The following is a 21,121-nucleotide window of genomic DNA, read 5'->3' on the forward strand; positions in this document are numbered from 1 at the left end:
ACTAGAGTAAAAATAGCTTGTTGAATACGCATACAGATAGGGGGGAGGATATACAGAGAGAGAAATTTGTGAAGGCCTCCTGAAGCCCAATATGAACATTTCATTTATCTCAATCTGTCCCATCATCTCTCAAGTTATCTTTTTCAAAAGCTTACAGTGTTCTCGCATGGCATTTAATAGATTTTTTTTTGCAACAAATTGGTTGTAATGTTGTGTTGATATTTGTTGTCACCAACCTTTGCCAGTTAAAATTAGCTTATGCCAGAAAAACACTTCAAAACTTTTTGAAGCTTTTCTTCTTTCATACTTATAATTATTTTTAATGAGATGAAGCTTGCTCTTTTTGAGATTTTGGAACTGAAAATGATCATAACTTAAAACTTGAAATCCCAAACTGCAGTTTATCTCCAGGTTTAAAGTATTTTACCCAAATGTGTCTGATATAAAGTTAAAACAGATTAATACTATATAAAACTTTGAAAAATCATTTAAACTAGAGCAGTGAGAGAATTCTTCCAAATATGTTTCTGCAACTTGTTACAAATCTGGAAGTCAAGTGAACATGAAGTCCAGAACTAACAAGGGTCAATACAAGTATCTTTATGGCAATGGAAGATTTCATGTGTTTTATATGACTTGCATAAAATCAAGTGTAGAAACACCCAAAAAATGAGTCTTGTAGAGTATTGATATAATTGTATATATTTAAGTTGGTGGATATTTCACCCAAATAGATGGATAAATTGAATATATTTACGTCTCTAAATATATAAATGTGGTTTTAAAAACGTGTTTCCTACAACATTGTTGAGGAATTTGTGTTGAAATAATTTTGCTTTTGAGAAATTAATTTTATAAATATCTGAAGTGGCTAGTTGTGTTTGGAACTAAATGCCTGCTGGAGAAATAGGCTAACAAAGGGTGAAGGTGAAGATCATTAGAGGTTTTAGAGCTGGCTGAGACAGGTTGCTGGGGTTGTATAACTGTGCCTAGAGGGCGGGGTTCCTGTACATTCCTACTTCGCCAGATAACCTGCCCCCAACACCACTCCAGCTTCTGCCAGACAGATGGAACTCTCCAACGTGAAAATCTGCGCAGCTATTCCAACAAGCAGGGTAGGTGAAACTTGAATTAAAATTCTCCTTTCTCTCCCCCCCCCCAACTTGAAGCCAATTGAGGCCAGATCCTGGAGATACGAAAAGAATAGGGGTCATCTAGATTTTCCTTTCGCGAGTACACACGTCTGCATTCTTCCTAAGAACTACCTACCTGTAAGAGTTCAAAGGGGCTTAATTCTCGATTTTCTTTTGCGTGTTCTCATACCAGTCATCCCCCTTTCCCTACCCTCCCTTTAGGGCCTCCCCTCCCCCAACCACCAGCAGTTAAAATAATCCACCTCTTAGTTTTTGGCCCCCAAACCGACCTTTTCCCCACTCTAGCGGTTAGTTCGCCTGGACCTTATCCTGAGGATGTAGGCCAAAGTGGCTCCGGGGAATCTATGAGGTAGTGTTGTGTTTGAGTGTCTTTTCTCCCTTCCGATTTCTATTTGTTTTTTCCCCTCACCCAAGACTCTGCCTGGTGTTGGCCGAAGGATGCAGAAGAAAAAGGTTTAAGGACTGGGACGCTCTTACCCCAAGATTGGTAAGTGCAAGTGCTTTTCGGGGAGGAGAGCTATGCCAGATTGCTTTTGACTAAGGCTTAAACCGCGACTTTGAGGTCCGGGGCTAAAGTGCTCCTCTCTTTTTGGAAAAATTTCCTTAGCGGGCGCGCTATCAACAGAAGTAGCTGAGAGAATGCATGATTTTTCCACGTAGACAGAAAGTCACCGTGGATCCCTAAGTAAAGAGGATGAAGACAAGGCAAAGAGGAATGAACAGAAAACGAGTCGAATTTATGCGTAGGAGGGGTAGTGGGAGACTGAAATAGGTCCCAAAGTACAGAGTAATTCAATTCGTGGAAATAAGATTTCTGAGTCTTGCCGCAGCTTCCAGAATACCCTAACGGACCTTTCTTAACGTTCAAACTTACCCATTTGTTCTCCCTATTTGAGACAAAGCTCTTTGCTCCAGAGCCAAGGACTTGTCTAATTCTAAAGTTCTTTTTTCTTTTCTTCTTCTCTCTCCCCCCCACCTTTTTTTTTTTTTTTTTTTTGGTAGAACGCCCCTCCTCCCCCTATTTTCACACTAACTTTGCCAACCTCTCCCAGATCTGGCCCTCCGCCCCCAGCTCCTTGGCCTGGGTCAGGCGAGGGTCCCCGCGGGATTTAGCGGAACTGCTCCAGGTACAGTGCAGAGGGACCGGGGTGGGAGGCTACTCCTCCGCCTGTTCGGAGGACTCGGGAAAAGCGCACCGTTCTGGGCTTGACTTTGTCCCTGATGGGAATATCCCGGTTCCCGGCCTTGGGAATCTCAGGCAAATAATTGATTCTTAATGCACACTTAGGAGACGGCAGTGTAAGCTCGACAGCCAGGCTGTCCCGAGAGTGCCTGAAGCGCGCCAGACACAGGTTAGCTTCACCCGAAGCGAATGTGGGGCCCTCGCCGAGATTTCCTATTAGCCTACCCGGCGCCTCAGGGACTCCTGGGTGAAGCTGGAGAAGGGCACGGCGCCGCGACAGGGACCCAGCGGCGTTGTTTTCTCGGCCTTTGGAATCAAGTAGAAAAGTGATTTAGGCTGCTGAGTCGGGGCGGCGCTGGCGGCGGGTAGCCGGGTAGGAGAGGCGCTTCGGGAAGGGGCTGCCGAGATTGCCGCGGACGCGAAGCCCGACGCTGAGCAGGGAGCAACAAGGTGAGGGCGCTCTTGCCCAGGACAAGGAGAGCTTTGAGTTTGGGAGCTCACACTGGCTGATGCCTGGAAAATCGACTCCACAGCCTTGGCTGGCGCGCTTCCCCACCTTTTTTCTTTTTATTCTTGTTTCCCCCCCCACACCCCTTTCCCCCCTGAAAGTTGTTTCTTTTTGTTTACCTGGTGCGGTTTCAGATCTCAGCACTTAATCTGCTAGTTGACAAAACCGTTTTCTCTGTAATAGACATCTTTTCTCTTTTCCACTCCCTACTCCCGTTCTATTTCGCATTCTACCCCATTTTCCCTTCTGTCCAAGCCTGTGGTCCAAGGTGAAGGGTTCTTAAAGGAAAAGAGCTAGCCTTGGGATAGGAGTTATCTTAACAATGAGGGTGGCCCTGGGTTGGAGAGAGGGTGGACGGGGTTTGGGTGTGTGGAGAGCATCCCGCGGATGTGGGAGACTCTCTGGCGGTGCTTCAGCCTTGGAAAGAGGACGGGAAGAAAAGGACGTGCAGACTAGAGCTCGTCCACTTCCGACTGCCCCCATCCCCCCATAAGACCCAATTTTGATGCTTTAACTCCATCCTCACCTGGCCCTCTATCAAAACTTGAAGTAGGCAGAAATCTCGAAATTGTTGTCATCAGAAAAGGCATTTAAAATAATATCAAATAATTCTCAAAATTATATCTGCGGGGGTGAGAGGGGAGATAAAGCGCACCAAGTCCTTTTGACGGTCTGTTGCTTAATCCGTATGATCCTCTCCCCTGGTCTTTGGTCCTGCGGAAAAGCTGCACGGGAGGAAAGCACATTGCACGTTGCGAAATTTGGGGATTCGGGTCTGAATGAAACAAAGTGTTCCGTTGCCAGACGTGTTTGTTTATTCATTTTCGCCTTAGGTTGAATTTTCCTACAGGGCTAGCACTCCCTGAATTGGGTCGTCTTCTTCAGTTTTATTCCCCCTCCTTTCTGATTCCCTTAGTGTCTCCTTCTTTGAATCAGAACACGTTTAAGGTGCAAACGTATCTTACTCCACGTCTGTAGGGCAGACGTTGTTGTTGATGCCGTTGATTGGGCAGAAAGACCAAAACTGTATGGAGTTAGGGAGAGTTGTTTCTCGGTTCTTTCATTTTCTCACTGCTCTGAAATGGAATGACCTGATCATTGTTGTTTGAAGTTAAATTATCTGTTAAATTAGCCCTAAACAATAACTGATGATATTTTCCATTTGAGTCTAGTTGCCCCTGGATGGGAAGGAGAGGAGTCAGAGAATGCTTGGTCACATAGTAATATAATCAAAACCCATATTTAGGTGATATTATGTAAGAAAGATCACTTTCAAAGAAGCTGAATTTCATAACTAAGAAATTTTTTTAGAGGCCCGTGCTCCAGAAGGACCACAGCAATTCAAGGATGAATGTAAATAAGCATCTTTGTTGATTAAGAAAAAAATATGAACACCGTATTTTCATTACTCTTCAGAACCTAAATACTCAAAACCATCATACACTGGTTCTTGCTAATCTAAATTAATTCTGCCCTCCAAGGATAAATAGTCTGAAAAAGGAAGTTTAATGTTAAGCAAAATCTGAACCATTCTAGATATGGATTTCTAGAAATCCAAGGCATATTTATTTCTCTCAGTCAGACACTGTTTTACAATCATCGTATGAAACAATTTTGGAATAACGCAGATGCTTTTTCCCCCTTTCTTGTTTCAGACTGTTTGTATATGCAGGCATAGGTGTGAGAGCTTCAGGGTATATTAAAGAAATTACATTTTTCTTATTCGTTTTAACAAAAAGACGAAAGAATCTTTAAATCCAAAGTATCAGAGGAGTTGGGGAAAAGAATCTTTAAAAATAGTAAGCACTATCATGGGTTCTTCCTATTAAAATGTGTGAATAATTAGAGGCTATGATAAAGATTGAAAAATTCGGAACAAGAAAAAGGAGGTAATTTCATTATTTGATAGTTTTATAATTTTTATAATTAATAGCGTTTTAAGGTTTGACAAAGCTTTCTTAGAAAAAGTGGAGTACTTCCCCACCCCTTCGGAAATACTCTAGATGGAATAAAGTAGAATCAGGTAGAATAGGAAGCAAGCAGGGCTTATTTATTTATTTATTTTCCCAGTAGTAGTAGTAGTAGAGTTGAAAATTTTACTTTTAATTATACATTGCAAGCTCTGATTGCAGGTTGGAAGACTAAAATCGATCATTCCTACATCGATAGTGTTGTCTATTACTGCATTGATTTGTATTTATGCAGACTTTAAGTTATTTACTTACATATTTCAGCATCTGCCTCTTGATTATTATTGCAGGTTGGTTTTAATGAAAGAGCTTGTACAGGAAACACATTTGACAGATCAATTTTAAGTAAACTTGATAGTGAATTATAGCAACCCAAAGAGTTTACAAAATTACTTATTCGTACTTGCTTTTTAGCAATGAGAAAACTGTTTCTGATTAAAACCTCATGCTACTTGAAAACTTCCATTCTTCTCTTCACATATTGTATTGCTGTTTCAATAAAATAGAAAAACAGATGATTTTATTATGTCAGATATGATAGAGTGAAACCGATGAGTGAGCCTTGTCTTTTTCCGTTGGCATGACGAGGTTTTTCTCATAACAATAAGCTGGCCGCTGGGTTTACTAAGGATGTTGATGAAAAATCAAGGGGCAGCAGGATTTGAATGTAGAAATGGTATTGTTAACTTTAAGTTATTGGGGGAGGTACTCATAGTGAACGGGATATTCCAGAATTCTTCAGTATATATTAAATGCATATATACACTCATCTGTTCTATTATTTAGTGTATACTACGATTACACCTTAGGAAGATAGGCATTTCTCTTGAACTAATAGCTCACATGTGAATGTTATATATCAGGGCTCATTTGAAGAAATACAACAGCTAAAGACCACAGGGTGTGTCTTTTATTGGTACAGGCAATTGTGGGAGACTGAGATTCATTCGGGTTTGTGCTTATTATCATCACAAAATGTTGAAAGATGACTTGAAAATTGAAAAAAAAAGTGGCCTAATTTATCGAGGGCTATTTACTCCTCGTTTTATAGGGTTTTGCTTGCAGTTTGGGAGATGAGTCTTTCCTAGTAATTTGGAAGACATCTACCAAATATGGTTAACAGTCATATTCTTCATCTCTTGCACCCCCAGCTCCTGCTACCCCCTCCAGTTTTCGAGAGAAATGTAGAAAGGAAAAGTAACCGAATTCTTTCTTGAGAACGAAAGGGGCCTGGGAGGTGGAAAGAGAATTAATCTCTTCACCCTAGCGAGTTTTCCTGAAACTACTTTATCCTCAGCTTCCGCGACGTGAGAGGTGGAGCCTCACAGTCCGGCAGCTGCAGGCAGAAGGTGGGCGAGCCCCGGGACCTCAAGCTTTGCAGAAGGTTGAAAGGAGGAGTGGAGGGAGAGATTTGAGTTTGTTTATTTGGTTTATTTTATTTTTCTATCCTGTGCCAAGCCCTTGAAGTTAACACAGCGACATAGCCTTTTAAGACCAAGCACTCTTGGCATTCTTTCGAGATTGAGAATTCCAGAGCATCGGATGAACAGGACTTATAGCTAAGGCGTGCTCACCCACCCCTCCCTCCGTCTTTTTACGCACGCACCAGCTCGTCCTCACGTGCACGGGGTAGTGGACAGTGTTGACTTGAATTGCTCTCGCTTGCTCCAAGCCTTTCCTGTGAATGAACCCGAAAACACTCGACAGGTCGTGAATAATCGTTTTAATGAGTGTGCAAAGCGTGCGACGGAGTGCACCGAGTTGTCGGGTTAAACAAACAACTTGTACCCTGACCAAATCCGATTGTTAAAGTGCAAAGTGATGTCAGTACCATTTCCATTGCCCTTCGGAAAACCACAGATCTGACACGCGGGAGTCCAATTTTCCCCATTAAAGAAAAATAACAATATTTTCCAACCGTGTATGTGATCTTCTTTAATATTAATCTGAGCCAAAGGAAACCTCATTTGAGAGTCAGAGAAGTAATCATGTCACTGCTTCAAAAACAAATTGAAAGGGAAAACGAGGAAGAAATCAGAACAAATATAGTCTCAGAGAGGATTTCTTTTTGATAGCTCACGTCATTGCTGATCGATATTGTAAAAATCTTACACATATATAAAATTTTATAGCTCACCACAAGCAAATATCAAGTTAAGTCTATCTAACTAACTGGGATTGGTAATTTTCTTCTGTACTAAGACTGAATCTCTGTAACTGTAAACACTTTTTCTATTGAAAATTTAACTAAAATATTTGCTGTTGAATATCAGCCTGTGAGAGAATGAAGGGACAAGTAGTTTCCACATTTATGCTCTCAAGGAAAACAATTTGGAGGAAAGTAATGGAAAAGGAACCCTGATGGGCCACCATCTAAAACAATAACAAAAAGCACAAGTGAGCTCTTGACGGATCACACACTTTTCCCTTTCTTTGCACAACTGCAGTGGGGAAATATTTTTGTTTCTTTCCCTCCAGTTAAACGACCTACTTGGAATCAGCCACATGTTCTCCTTTCCTTGTTCATTCTTTTATCTTCTCTCACAATTCCAAACACCAAATACTACAAGAAGAGTAAGAACATTAAACCTCAAAAGAGGTAAAAGAAATCCCTTTTACATATACCCTCTAAAAATTTTGTGGAGAAATGTGTAAAATGCTTCCCCTGCCAGCACCTCATACACACTCAGGAGTGAAACAAAATGGCCAAGATGCTTGGAAATCAGTGTATTAGTTCCAAATAACTAGCTTCTTCAACTCAGTAACAATATGGGAAGATTAAAGTTTACATTTTCATTGGATTAAGAATCATAGGTTATGTATTTTTCGTTATCAGATACTGAAAATATATCATGTCCTATAGTCTGAAAGGTTATTTGTCCTCTTATAATTGTAATCAGCTTGTAGAAATGACATATCAGGGATATGGCACATTTGAATATGGGAGTTCAGCAGCATTTGCTCACTTAACTCCTACTAGCCATATTGTCATCTACATATCTTTCTTTCTGACCATCTACTTCATATTATATGTTAATATACAACCAATTATTGCAATTAAATGAAATAATCCACCTAAAACATGACTGAGGTGTTTGATGGAGTAAGCAATTTCTATGGAAGTCATTGTAGTTTTGTCTATTATGGTTGCTAGTTTTTATACATCTGTGTTAATTTAGCACCAATTGGATAAAATGGAAGGTATTGAAATTCAGTTTCCATCATCAAAACTTGGAAAAGACAACCAGTAGTTTAGGACCGTGTTTTTGTTGATTTTGACTGTTATCTAGTGAATGTCTGTATCAGAATATCAATTCAGAATATCCTTTATTTTCTAGGAAATTTGACAAAAAATGACTATCAAAAACTAGGGGCTTGCATTTTTTATTGTTTTAAATATTTCTGGGCACACAACAGACTGTGCAGTTATTACCTAAACAGATTTCTTCTCTGTGGGCTGACTGAGTTGAGGAATTTTAGGAGTCACTGAAAGAGCCACATCCATTTCTGTTTTAAATGCACAAACAGCAAAGCTAGAGGGTGCGTCTGTTTTTGTGTGTATATATGTAGTTAAAGAACTACACTATCAAAACATTAATTATATTTGAAAGAGAGCAGAGAGCTTGTTGTGGAGAGAATTGCATTATTGAATTTATATTCCATGGAATCTGTCTGTGGAGAGGGCTGAAATTGTATACCTGTCTTATACGATGCACCCTCTCCAGTGAGGTGAATAACAAGAGCAAAGAGAGGCAAACTTGGAGGGGAGTAAGCTTAGGTATTTGGATGTCCTGAGCAAGGGAATCCACGTGCAAATGCAAATCACATGAAGAATAAGCATGGGGTCTTTGTTCTCTGTCAACAAAAGCAAATATAGTATTTTTCCTCTATCAAGCAAATCACAGAATGATCTTAGCTGAATTTGGAGGAGGGGGAGAAGTTGAGTGACTAAGAATATTTCAATTATCATATTTCTGATCCCCAAGTCCTGTTTATTTCACAGCTGCCAAATTTTATATCCAAAATTTAGACTCTCTTCCTCCCAAATCCTACATTGGTATGAATCATCCCCGATCATTTTTAGGTTTTTGGCTTAATTACCAGTTTTCAGCTTTAAATTACCAATAAACTAATTAATCTGACTAATCTTTCTAAACTTCTGTTGAATAGTGTAATAGCTGCAACAACAACAAAAATAAAATAACAAAAACTGCAGCAATAATGACAGAAATAAAATGTTAATAATAATGCAAACAATAATAGCAGAAACAATTTTAAAATAATTTCTCTGGTTGACAGGATGAAGATGGAATCCATTTCAGTCTGAAATGTGTTTTATGGCTGCAATCGGGCATTCCTCTGATTTCTTGTTTCACTGGTTAGATGGATGATCCATTCCAGTCCAACTCAAGTGGTCTAATAAAGACTCCCTTGGTCTAATATGGTAGGTCTTTTTAATAGCATTAAGTGCTTTTGTACCCATTCTTCTTGATTGCTATAGGCATGTCCCCCTTGGACACCATTCCCAAGTAAATTAATCTGGGATGGAGACTGGAAACAGAGGCAGACACGTGAAGGGACTCTTGGGTAGAAAGACCTGGTGCCTTCTGGCTGGAGCTCTGCTGATGAATGGGCAAGCTGTCATATTTGGGAATCATGTTCACAAAGCTGAGGAGTTTAGAAGGACAAAGTAACCGAGATTCCTTTGAGTCTAAAGAGAATACTGGCCCTGAAGAACTCAGCCCAAAGGGCAAGACACAAAAATCAGGAATTAGGTCCCCCTGACCATCAACTCTTTTGATTCCTTTCGGGATGAAGCGACAGAAAGGGGACAATAAAATGAGGGGAGTAGAAGTGAAAGGAGGAACCCAGGTTGAAGATGTTAATAACTAGTGGTAATCCAGCTAGTAAAGCTAAGCCTGTCTCCTGCGGAGGAGGTAGAGGTGCTTTTGTCAATTGTAAACCTGCTAAGGTTTACTGTTCTACGTGGAAGAACAGCCAGCAGTTCCTGAGTCTAGGCTCTAAGGAATCTGCCAGTGAGTTTATACCTGCAGGAATCGAACTCCTCTCAGCCCACTGTTCTCCCTATCTCTTAAACCTCTGTCCCCCTTCCCACTCCAAGAAAAAGGAAAGGAAAGAAAATAAAAATCAGGTGGGGAGGGAATGAGACTCAATGTTTGTCAGGCAGATGTTGGGGTTAAAGCAGGTTGTTTGATAATTGCCTTCATTTGTGGAGGGGGAAAAAAGCTGGTTAGGAGACGAAGGGCAGTTATAGAAGAGGAGAGCAGGACTGAGATAGAAATTCCTCAGCAGCCCAGCAGCTAAGGCCAAATGGAAACAGACCTTAGTTACAGAAGAACGCACTGGGAGCAAGGAAGGGTGACTGTTAAATCTTTAGGCTTTGTTGTGTCTTCCTGCAAATCAACGCAACCGTGAAAATTTATGAGAAAATAACATCTGTATGCCTTGTTAAAAAACAAATTACAAAAGAAAGGCATAACTATCAATAGCCAGTTTTGTCCTCTAGAAAACTTTTTTCTTTAGATATTGTCTTCAACATCACATATGTGCACAGCCCACAACTAAACCCAACAGTAGTTGAAGGGAGCAAGGGAGGGGAAAGAAAGGAAGGGCCGGCCTCCCTGCTGGTAGTACCAGGCATCTATCTCTGCACCTTTCACAGCAGGGAGGCTGAACAATCTTTTCTCGTTTCTGTCTAGTTTTTCTTCATTTTAAAAAGTATGAAAAAATTCCTGTTCATGAGAATATTATTTCACTACAGATCGACCAAGACTGAGGAGCTTTCATTTCTAGGATAAATTCACTGAGGTGATGCTCAGTCTGCAATGGGGGCAAGGCGACTTTGGCTGAAACTATATATCGCTTTGCTCTTCATTGGTTCCCCAGGCTTTCTCCGTGCAAAATAATAACTACCAAGTTCACTTCAGCTCTTCTGGAAGTACAGCTCTGCAACTTGAAATCAAACTGGTGCTTTCCATATAAAATCCAGTTCTAATTAAAATAATACTTTAAGGAAAATATTCTGTTATTGTGATTTTATTTGAATTTTTCCTTTGATTCAGAGACAAGCGTTATTTTGTTTCAGTAAGAAAATTAAAAGAAATCAGTATTTCCAGTTAAAGTGCCCTCAATCCTGTTACATACACCCCCAAAGTATGGCTTTTAAGAATTTATTTTCAAACACGTTGGTTTTAATTGTATATAACTGAGAACCTGAGTCATTGGAGACATGCCTAACTAAAAAGACACTACATTAATACTTTTATAATGGGAATATTTGACAGAGTAAAGATAGAACAAAAGCAGTTATTTCACAAAGTAGTAAGAGTCATGCAGACATTTGCGTGTGCTGTTTATACACTTATTTAACAAAATTAATAAGCTTCTGTATTCCAATATCTTGAAAAATCTTTAACCAAACCAAATCTTTAAGCCAGATATTTAAATGTTTACGCATTTATACACACATATATACACATTATATACACCATGTTGCATATAGTTCAAATATGTATGTTCATTTTTTTAATAGAAACTAAGAACTAAAGAAATATTAGCATTTGTAACTTTTTAACCACCAGTAATTGGGGTTTATTATCTGTAAATGATGAAGGAAAGCCACAACCACTACATTCTGCTTAGACTGTATTAAGAAGCAAATACAGGTTTCTTTCTGTCTTGGGGTGTTGTAAGAATAAGAAATTTAGGGATGAGAGGAATTGTGATCTATATATGTTTTCAATAAACCAAGATGTAGTAATTTCATTCTTTAAACATTAACATCCTACTATTAAAGACATATGTACAGTTTCAAAGATAGAAGAAGTAAGCCCAAGTCAAGTGATGATATTTTGAAAGGAATGGTTTCAAATGATGCTAACATTTTTTTTCCAAAAAAGAACTTTTCAAGGCAGATACAACCAGATCTGTTGCACAAGTGACAAAGCAAATATTTTAGAAATGGGCTGTGGGGGGATTTAATGGACTGACACACTTTGAATATTTATGAAGAGTAATATTCCTTTGAAGAGGGCCATGATTGTCTATCATGCTCCTTAAAAATGGGGAACAGGTAAAGGGGGAGGTTTGGGGGAGGAAAAGTTCAAGCATCCTAACTATTGCTAATGGTGAAAGAATATGACTTGTGTAGGAAAGGATTCCATACCATGAGAGAAGATGCAAAAGGCTATTGGTCCTATCATGTTTAGTCTCTTTTAGGTACACATTTCAAAAACATATCCTTTCCACTAGGCTCTCATCTGCAGTTAGGGCTCACAGACAGCAGCCAGTTTGTATTAAAGTGTAGTCCAATGCAGCAATCCAGTTTTGAAAACAGTGGATGGCAAAAATAAAGGTACAGTTTTATCAATGAAGTTCTCATTGGCAGTTGGAGAACAGGAAAGAGGGAGGCTTCAAAACAGGGTGATGGGAGGAGAGTAATATTCTTTAGGTGAGTTTCGGGAAGATGCTAAGTAAAATGCTGTTCAGAAATTGGGATTAATCGAGCAGTTTAAATACAAATCTGCCGGAAATCATGCTCTGTGCGAATGAAAATGAAGGAATTTATGCATATTCTAATTTTCCCTCTTTGGCTGCTATTTTGGAGGAAGAGACTTCTTTTGCTGATGGTGGGACTTTTTTGTTCCGCACAGGAAATGTGTAAATGAACACAAATGTTATTTTTTTTCTCCTTTCCATTTCTCTCCTCCTTCCCTCCTCCCCCTTTCAACAATTATAACTTGTTAGGGTCCTCAGTTCTGTGGCCACAGAGCCCAGGGTTTCTTCCTGTTTCTAGGATGCCAGAGGGCAGGCAGTGCAGGGAAGGAGAGTTAGGGTTCCTTTAGGTTCCTAGACCTTTGGAAATTAACCTACAGCTTCCATTTCATTTTTGGACATTCAAAGACAGTAGAGTGAGAAGTCATACGTTTAATGTGATGAAAATTCATCTCAAAAGCTATTTCCTCTCACTACTGAATTCTCAGTGAAACTCGATTGAGGAGAGCTTAAAAGTGATCTCATAAACCAAGTTGTGAAGATCTATTGACCTTCAGCACCGAGTCGAGCAATTTTCACTCTCATGCCTTTAGGAACAAACAGTACTGACGCATTTTAATTATATTAAGACCAGCAAGAAACTCTCTTGGTTAGCCTATTCTGATGTAAGTCGCCTAACGCTGAGATAAAGTGAAGTGGAACGCTGTGGCCTTTTTTGTGTTTTGTGGCATATATAAGGGACTCCTGAGACGGTTCAACGAGGTGCGTGGGGTGAAGGGAGGGGCGGGGAAGATTCTGTCCACGGGGAGAGAAAGAGGGAGCGGGAGACGGAGAGCTTGAGAGAGAGGGAAAGAGGTGCTGTCTTTCCTCCGGGTGCCGCATTGGCAGGCCACGCTGAGAACTCCAGGATTAATTCGGGGACGGAGAAGACACACTGAGACGCCGAGTTTCTTTTTTTCTACCCTCTGGATAAACCCTCCGAGCCAAGGTTATTCTTAACAATTTAATTTGAAAAGAGCCCCGTGGTGCACTCCCCACTCCCCCCGCCCCCGGCTCCCTCAGCCGCTCACACAGCGCAGCCCCAGCCCGGGCGTCCGCTAAGGCCAGAGCGCCTCCGCCAGGTTCACCAGCAGCCCCGCGGAACCGCGCCGGGCCTCCGCGAAGGACGGTGGCGAGAACGAAGCCCCTCCCCCCGCCCCCCCGCCCCCAACCCTAACACAAGCCCCTTCCTCCCACACATTTTCAGTGCCCGCATCGGAACCTCGGTGCCCCAGAGTGCCTGCTTTCTAACATCCCGTCCGCTGGGACCCCGTCCCGCCTCCCACTTCAGTCTTCCTCTCTCAGGAAGGGGGCGCCGCTCGGCAAGCACCGGACAGGTCAGCGCGCCGCTCGCGTGACTCGAGGCCGAGTGCCCGTTCCCCTCCCCGAACGGGTGTGGGGGGTGCGGAGTCGCCTAGGAAAAAGCTGCGAGAGGAGCGCGGCCCCTTTCTTGCACAACTCACGTCAAGCTTACAGCCACATTTAGGAACCTCTTCGGAAAAGCTCAAAAATCCCCATTTTGCAGAAAGCCTGCTATGCTGTGATGGGACCTTGTGGTCAGAGAAACTCCTGAGAGGCCTCGAACGACCTCTGTTCTAGAGTTAAACTCTGCTCAGGGCAATTTCTCCCGCGCACTCCACAACCTGCACTTCCGGTCCCCCGGTGAGGGCCCTGACCGTCCGCTACCCCGCACTTCCGCCGAATCACGTGGTGGAGGGATACGTGGAGAGCTGTTTTGAATACCTTTCTGTAGCTGCTTGGGGCCTTCACCTGTTCCCGTCGTTTCTCTTTCTTCTGAATTTCATTTAATTTCGTTGCTTCCCCCAGGGGGAAGTGGAGTGCAGGAGGGCCAGAGGTTGAGAGAAAAGGCCCATTGAAGATAACCGTTTTTTTCTCTCTTCAGCGTACCTGCCCCTTTCTGAATTCCCTGGATGAATTCACATCAGCAGCTAAGACTCAGGCATCTTTGTTTTCCCCCCAGGGCCTACACCAGTATCTGTACTTAGTAGGCATGCAATAAATGTTGAAAGAATTAATAAATATGCTGCCTCTTTGGGCACATAGTGGTTAGGGTTAGTGAGTAGCCTCAGAAATCAGCTGACCTCTGACTTGTGTTTTGTTGGAGTCAATTGAGAGGTTGATAGATAAATGATTTTTACAGGCTTTTTTTTTTTTTTTTAAGGGACTTTCCCAAACCAGTGACAGGAAATCTCTTAAAGTTGTAGGAAAGGTTTTCTCGGACTTATTCCTATGTATGAAGTAAAATGCTGTGATTTTTAGAATTTGGGGGTTTATTAGCCCTTCTGTGGCTTTTCCTTTCCATTTTGCTTTCTTTTTAAAGTTCTACTTTCTATGATGATAAGTCAAGGTCTTATGAAGTTAATCTCTTGTACCCAATTTGAGGCAGTAACTAATTTCTCTTTTGCTTTCCTGCTATGTCATAATTTAACTCTTGAAAACCTTAATTCACTTCTGCGTTGTGTCTTCTGCATCATTCAGCTGTTCTTGTTCTTCACAAACACATTTGTTTTTAAATGCCATAAGAACTTTAGAAACGGGAGAGAAATTTTATAGTTGTGAAGTTGTGAGACTAAATTCAGTCAGTCAGCATATATTAACAGCATGTTCTACTAAGCACCAGTTGTGCAACCCATAGATTAGTCCCTAGAGTATTTAATGTCCCACTTTCATTACCTATGAAATAGTGAAAATATATAATCAATAAGTTAATAACGATGAATGGAATTTGACAGGTTATAATTGCTAATTAAATTTAAAGCATATTTATTAGCATCATTATTAAGAGGCATCAGAAGGATACAAATAAGACCTGTTCTTATCCTCTGGGAACTTGTAGTCTAGTTGAGCATAAATAAACATAAATTGATAGAAATAGCCACTAAACAATATTCAGTGTCTGGCATATTGGAAACATTCAGTAAACAATTGCCTCACATATTAACTTGCAGTCACGCCATTCTTCTAACAGAAATATGATACTGATAAGTAAAGGAAGGATTGATTAAGAAAACTTTCATGGAGGAAATGAGTTTGTCCTTTATGTGTCACATAGGAAGATGAGCACATGGAAGATGTTTGTGTTTGAGGGGGTAAAGGTGATATGAATGGAGAATGAGAAAGATGTTTGGTAAGATGGAGTTAAGTGGTAATTTGTAGGAAACCTTAAAGACCACATGAGGAGTTTGTATTTGATAATAGAAGTGATAGAGACCTATTGTGGCCCTATGAGCAGAGGATGGTTTTATTAAAATTGAGATTTATATTTAGAATGATTCTAGTCAGCAACTGAGTATAGTGAAAATTGAGGTAGAAAGAGTAGGAGAAAATATTTTGGTGCAGTTCTGGAATGGGATACTACTACAGAGACGGAGCTATGAGAAGGCCCTTTCTACCTAGTTTTTATACAGGAATTACATTGAAATGATAAGATCAATAGTGAGCCTTGAATGGAGCAAGAGCCACAGTACCCCTGAAACCAGTACTACTCCTTTATTCTTCATTGTTGGTGGTGCTAGGAGATATTAGGTGTTGACTGATGGAAACTAATATCAAGATATCTTCATCACCAGTTAAGTTCAAGATACCTTTCTCACAGCATCTTTACTCATTATTCATCTGTAGTGGTTCTCAACTGTCTCTACTGGGTGTGATTTTGACACCCTACCACCCTCCCTGCCCCCACCTCAGGCACATTTGGCAATGTCTGGAGACATTTTTAGTTTTAACAACTAGGGGGCCACCACTGGCATGTAGCAAGTAGAAACCAGGGATGGATATTGCTAAACATCTTCAATGCATGGGAGAGCCCCCCACAGCAACAAATTATCTAGTCCAAAATGTCAACAGAGCTGAGGTTGAGAAACCGTCAGTTATGGGAATGAAGCATGAGCTCTAACTCTGAGAGCTACACAATGAGTTCCAGAATCGAACTTCTATTACATAACAACTTCAGTCGGCAAAATGTTTTGTTTAGTGAGCGCAATGTACCTCTGAAAACGGCAGTGCCTCTGTCTAGCCCTGAGGCCTTAGAAACAGGAGAATCAGAAGGGTACCTGCTTGGATTTTCTACTTTTTATAAAATGGAGTTAGAAATCTTCCTTAAGGATTGGCCATCTAAATGTGATTTATTAAGTTGATAAAATGTGCCTTTGGAGTTGCTTAGCAACTTACGGAAAGCTTGCTTTTTAGAAGTTCATTTGTTTGTTTAAAACTAGGGTAGGTTGCATATTATTAGCTACATTACATAAATCAACAAAGAAATGTACACTGAAAATGGAATAAGATGTTACAACACATTTTCTGCTCTCCGTGTCTGGCAATTAAAACACTCTAATTGTCTGGTAGAATTGCATGAAGTATTTGACAAACATTATTTATGTATGAAACTTCAACATAATATTGAGTATGTAAGAGAACCAAAGGGGAAAAATTAAGCAGGTTTGTCATAAAGTATGTGTTTATCTTAACCTTTCTTCTTCAAAAATCTTATCTACTAAGTACTTTTATCAGACACTAATTATACTCTTTCAGAAAAGAATTTCTCCCAGCACCCTTCAGTGCCTGCACCCTTTAATCATATCTCATTACATCTACCTAATCCATATCTTTTTCACATTGCCAGGGCTCATTAACAGTTTTAAAAGCCAATCTTGGACATTATTATTCCTTGTAATCGAGATGAAAATAATGCCAATAATATTTTATTTCTAAAATGTAATGGATCATTTGAAATTTGTTCTGAAGCCATTTCTACTTTAAATATTAATGAGAAATTAACTTTCAAACATGCATTAAGCTAGCAGGAATGGTGAGATGTGTCTGAAAACCCTGAAGCACCTTTTCGAAGGAAAAGTTATTTTTATAAGCTGTTTTAACAGTGGATCATCAGTCACTTTGAAGGGAAATGATCCTTGATTAACAGTTGGCTGATATTGTGCTTTCACAGATGTGTAGCAGCAATACAGGTGCTACCTACGAAACAGGACAGGTAATTCTCAAGAGCTGAGCATCTTTTTCTGACTGAAAATGTAAAAAAGTCTGAATGGGCCTTTGTTTCTGTGTATTGCCCCATTTAATTGTTGTAGACAAGACAAACCAAATGCCCCACTCAAATAATGAACTATATACATGGACATCATGTTTCCCATATATTTAAAGAAAGGATTGTAAGTATGGCTAGTCCTTTATTCTTTTTGATATCCCATTTTTAGGAAAGGAAGCCTGGATCAAATTTGTAGTTACATGGCTAAAGTAAAGCCTCTTGATAATGACTTTTCAGGACTTGAAAGTCAAATCCTGCCTCTTGGGACATAGCTACATAGGACTAACACATCATTATTCTCAAAAATGGAAGTTTCCTCCACCATTATAATTGAGTTTGAGATTCTTTCTTGAAAATTATCATTAAGAGTCTTAGGAAAAGAGGAGTCTGGGTGGCTCAGTCAGTTAGGCGTTTGCCTTCGGCTCAGGTCATGATCCCAGGGTCCTGGGATCAAGCCCCACATTGGGCTCCCCGCTCAGTGAGAAGCCTGCTTCTCCCGCTCCCTCTGCCTGCTGCTCCCCTTACTTGTGCTCTCTGTCAAATAAATAGATGAAATCTTTATTAAAAAAAGAGTCTTAGGAAAAGCTTAATGGCCCATTATTTTATTTATTGTGCATATACTATTAAACTATAGTGTTTGGAAAAAGAAACACAAACCCAAAGTCATTGTTCAAAAAAACCCCAGCTTTTGTGGAAGTACCTCAAGCTGTTATCCAGTAGTAATGGAGACGTAATAAAGCTTTCATTCAGCTTTGATTTTTTTTTTTCATTCATTACTTCTGCCAGACAGTAATTAGCTCTAATCTAAGATTGGGTGTTTTGTTAGATATTTTTTAAAAAGTTTTTTCTTTGGAATATATATTTTTTTCTTTTAGAGTTTTATGTTTCTTTTGATTTCTCTCCACTAATATGGTTCAGCTTGTTGTTGACTACAGTAAACTGTTAAGAAGAACCAAGTGAAACCATATGATAGTTGGTGAGTTTGGTGCGCTGTGTCTTATCTTTCATAGTTGCTAAAGATAGAGTAAGATAATTAGAATTTAGGGTCTGCCATATTTAAAAAAAATACTCGAACTTTTTTCTTTTAAATTCTTTAAAATTTCTTTATTCATAATTTTTGGGGAGGGGAACTTTGTGTATGCTCAATTATACACAACAATTTTTCATGTGTTTTCTTTTTTGATTTACTGAAATAGTTTGTGTATTCAGATCTTACCAAACTTTTTCAGTGACACCGTAGACAATGCTTACTTTAATGGAATTTCCCTCATTTAATTATCAATTAAATTGGTTCTAATAAAGATAAAATTTGGTGAATTTAACAACATGCTGTAACACTACAAGAATTTAAAAAATTACAAATATTGTATTAATATGGTTTAAAATTGTTTTTGCTTTTGTAACTTAATTTTTACCTTTGCCTATTTATGTCTTATTATTAAGAAGTTTTGCCTTTTCTGTATTGATCATTTATTTTCTTGTTCTTTTCATGTTGTTATTTTCAGAGGTTTCTCATTGGCCAGTACTATGAAGGTTGATGGCATTCACTTCACACCAAAGGATATCTACTCATCATTGTACTGTTGTCAGTCAGAGGTTTCCAAATCTGTGTTCTCCAACTCAAAGAAAAGTAGCTGGATCCAGGCAGAAATGTGTTTGGGAACTCCCTAACTACGCATGCTGTGTCTCCAGAGAAAGCTGCTTCAACATTCTTCTTGGTTTTTGTTTTTGAAATACTTTTCTCTCTAGTATTCTCCAGACTCTAAACTACTAGACTAGTTCCTAAGTTCATACAGATCTTTCCCATGTCTGAATTTTTGGTCCTCTTCCCACCCCCTGGCTCACAGATAAAAAAGAAACAACAATAAAGGAATAAAAATTGTTTGTTTCTGTCTGACTGAATCATTCCAGTCTCGAAGCACCCTGGTGGTTTAATTAACCTTGTTATTGCATTTACTATCTCCCACACACTTGTTTGTAGGGAAGTGCTCTTCTTGGCATTTGCCTAGTTGGAAAAAGGAACACCGGGACTGTGGCACTAGACTTTGCTCTTCAAGTGCATGGCATTATTGGCAGCATAAAGGTTGAAGAAGCTCAGTTTTTCATTGATGGGGTGCAACTTGTATAATAGCATCTTTTCCTGACACTGTACGGCAGCTTTGATGAATTCTGGGCCATGCTTCCTTCCAGACCAATAGTTCTAGCTCAGCATGGGGTTTGGTACCATTATAAAGAGAAACATGGTGCCTCTTGTAGGAGGAGCTTGGAGAGCTTTACCCCAGTAGTCAAGATGTGTGTTAAAATGATTAACTGAATCCTGTGGATACACTGCTTCTACACTATGTGAAAGAAAAAGAGAACAGCTGCTATTATTTATCCTCACTAATTTCTCATAAATAGGCAGGATTTTTCAGTGAGCGTTATCTTATCCTGGAATTACTTCTTTCAATTCTTGTCATTTTTTAATTCTTATAAACCATTATGAGAGAGGTATTGGCAAAAGATTTGAAATAAAGGATGCAAGATGAGGTTGCCTTTGGATTGTTGAATTTCAAGATCAACACAAAATAGATCAGTACCAGGATGGGCGAGATAAATTCCTGTGCAGCAGGGTTTGACATAAACTAATTGAAGGAATTGACATAGCCACAGAAAGAATTTTAGCCATGAAAGCAGTTAATAGGAAAGTCAGAAGCAATATGGGCAAGGCCTATACAAATATGGTCCAGAGATGAGGGAGTGGGACTTAATTCCATTGAAACTCAGTCCCAAACACAAGGCTATTCATAGTGTGAATGAGTATCAGGCTATTTATACTTGATGCTATTAAACGTTCTATTCACAAAAATATCTTCATTCTGAATCCATGTTTTTCAAGTAATATTCTGATTATTATTTGGCTTCCAAAGTATCTCTGCTCCAAGGATATATACTAATGACATGAATTTCATATGTATCATTTCTCATATATATATCAAATATATATATATTTTAATTTTTTTTAAGTAGGCTCCATGTCCAGTGTGGAGCCCAACATGGGACTTGAACTCAGGACCCTGAGATCAAGACCTGAGTTGAGATCAAGGGTTGGATTGTTCACTGACTGAGCCACCCAGGCGCCCCTTATATATATCATTTATAATGGTAGTTATCTTTAGATGAGTAATTAACTATATTCTAGGCCTTCAGTGAAGATTTTTTTCATTTAAATTATTCAGCATAAATGAATAATTTGATTTATGGACCAAAACACTAGTGATTACTGTGTATCTATCCTTAATAGATGGATGGATTCTTGGCATGTTGATAAAATCAGGGTATAAGGTTTTCACTATGAGGGGCAGATCCAGGATTACAATACGTTTGCTAAGATCAACTCTGCCTATCGGCCTTTTTTGGATGTACAAAAAAACTATATGATTCTGTTTGTGGGTAGGAAAGTAGTTGAAGTAAATTATCTTTGCTCAAACAGTAATCGTTTGAAACCAAATATCACACTTAATGCAATGCTGTATATTAATACGGTGGCCATAGAGTCAAAAGACCTTTTGAATTCTGGATTCACCACTTAGTAGCTGGAGATAATTTTTTTTAATTTTATTTTTTTAAAATATTTTTTAATTTGTTTGAGAGAGAGAGAGAGACAGAGATAGCAACAGAGAGCACAAGCAGGGAGGAGAGGGAGAAGGA

General features: G+C 39.5%; 1 long non-coding RNA gene across 2 annotated transcripts; it reads left to right on the top strand.

The window, feature by feature from the left end:
• Positions 1–1,031: 1,031 nt before the first annotated feature.
• LOC123795661 (uncharacterized) lies at positions 1,032–19,313 on the top strand. Of its 2 annotated transcripts, XR_006780563.2 has the most exons (4): positions 1,032–1,115; positions 1,569–1,641; positions 9,115–9,259; positions 18,937–19,313. It is a non-coding gene; the product is annotated as an uncharacterized LOC123795661 (long non-coding RNA). The 2 variants fall into 2 exon arrangements; XR_006780564.2 differs by lacking the exon at positions 9,115–9,259.
• Positions 19,314–21,121: the final 1,808 nt, after the last annotated feature.

Source organism: Ursus americanus, chromosome 35 (assembly GCF_024610735.1).
Source record: "Ursus americanus isolate L20-20 chromosome 35, mUrsAme1.1.p, whole genome shotgun sequence".
Lineage (NCBI taxonomy): Eukaryota > Metazoa > Chordata > Mammalia > Carnivora > Ursidae > Ursus > Ursus americanus.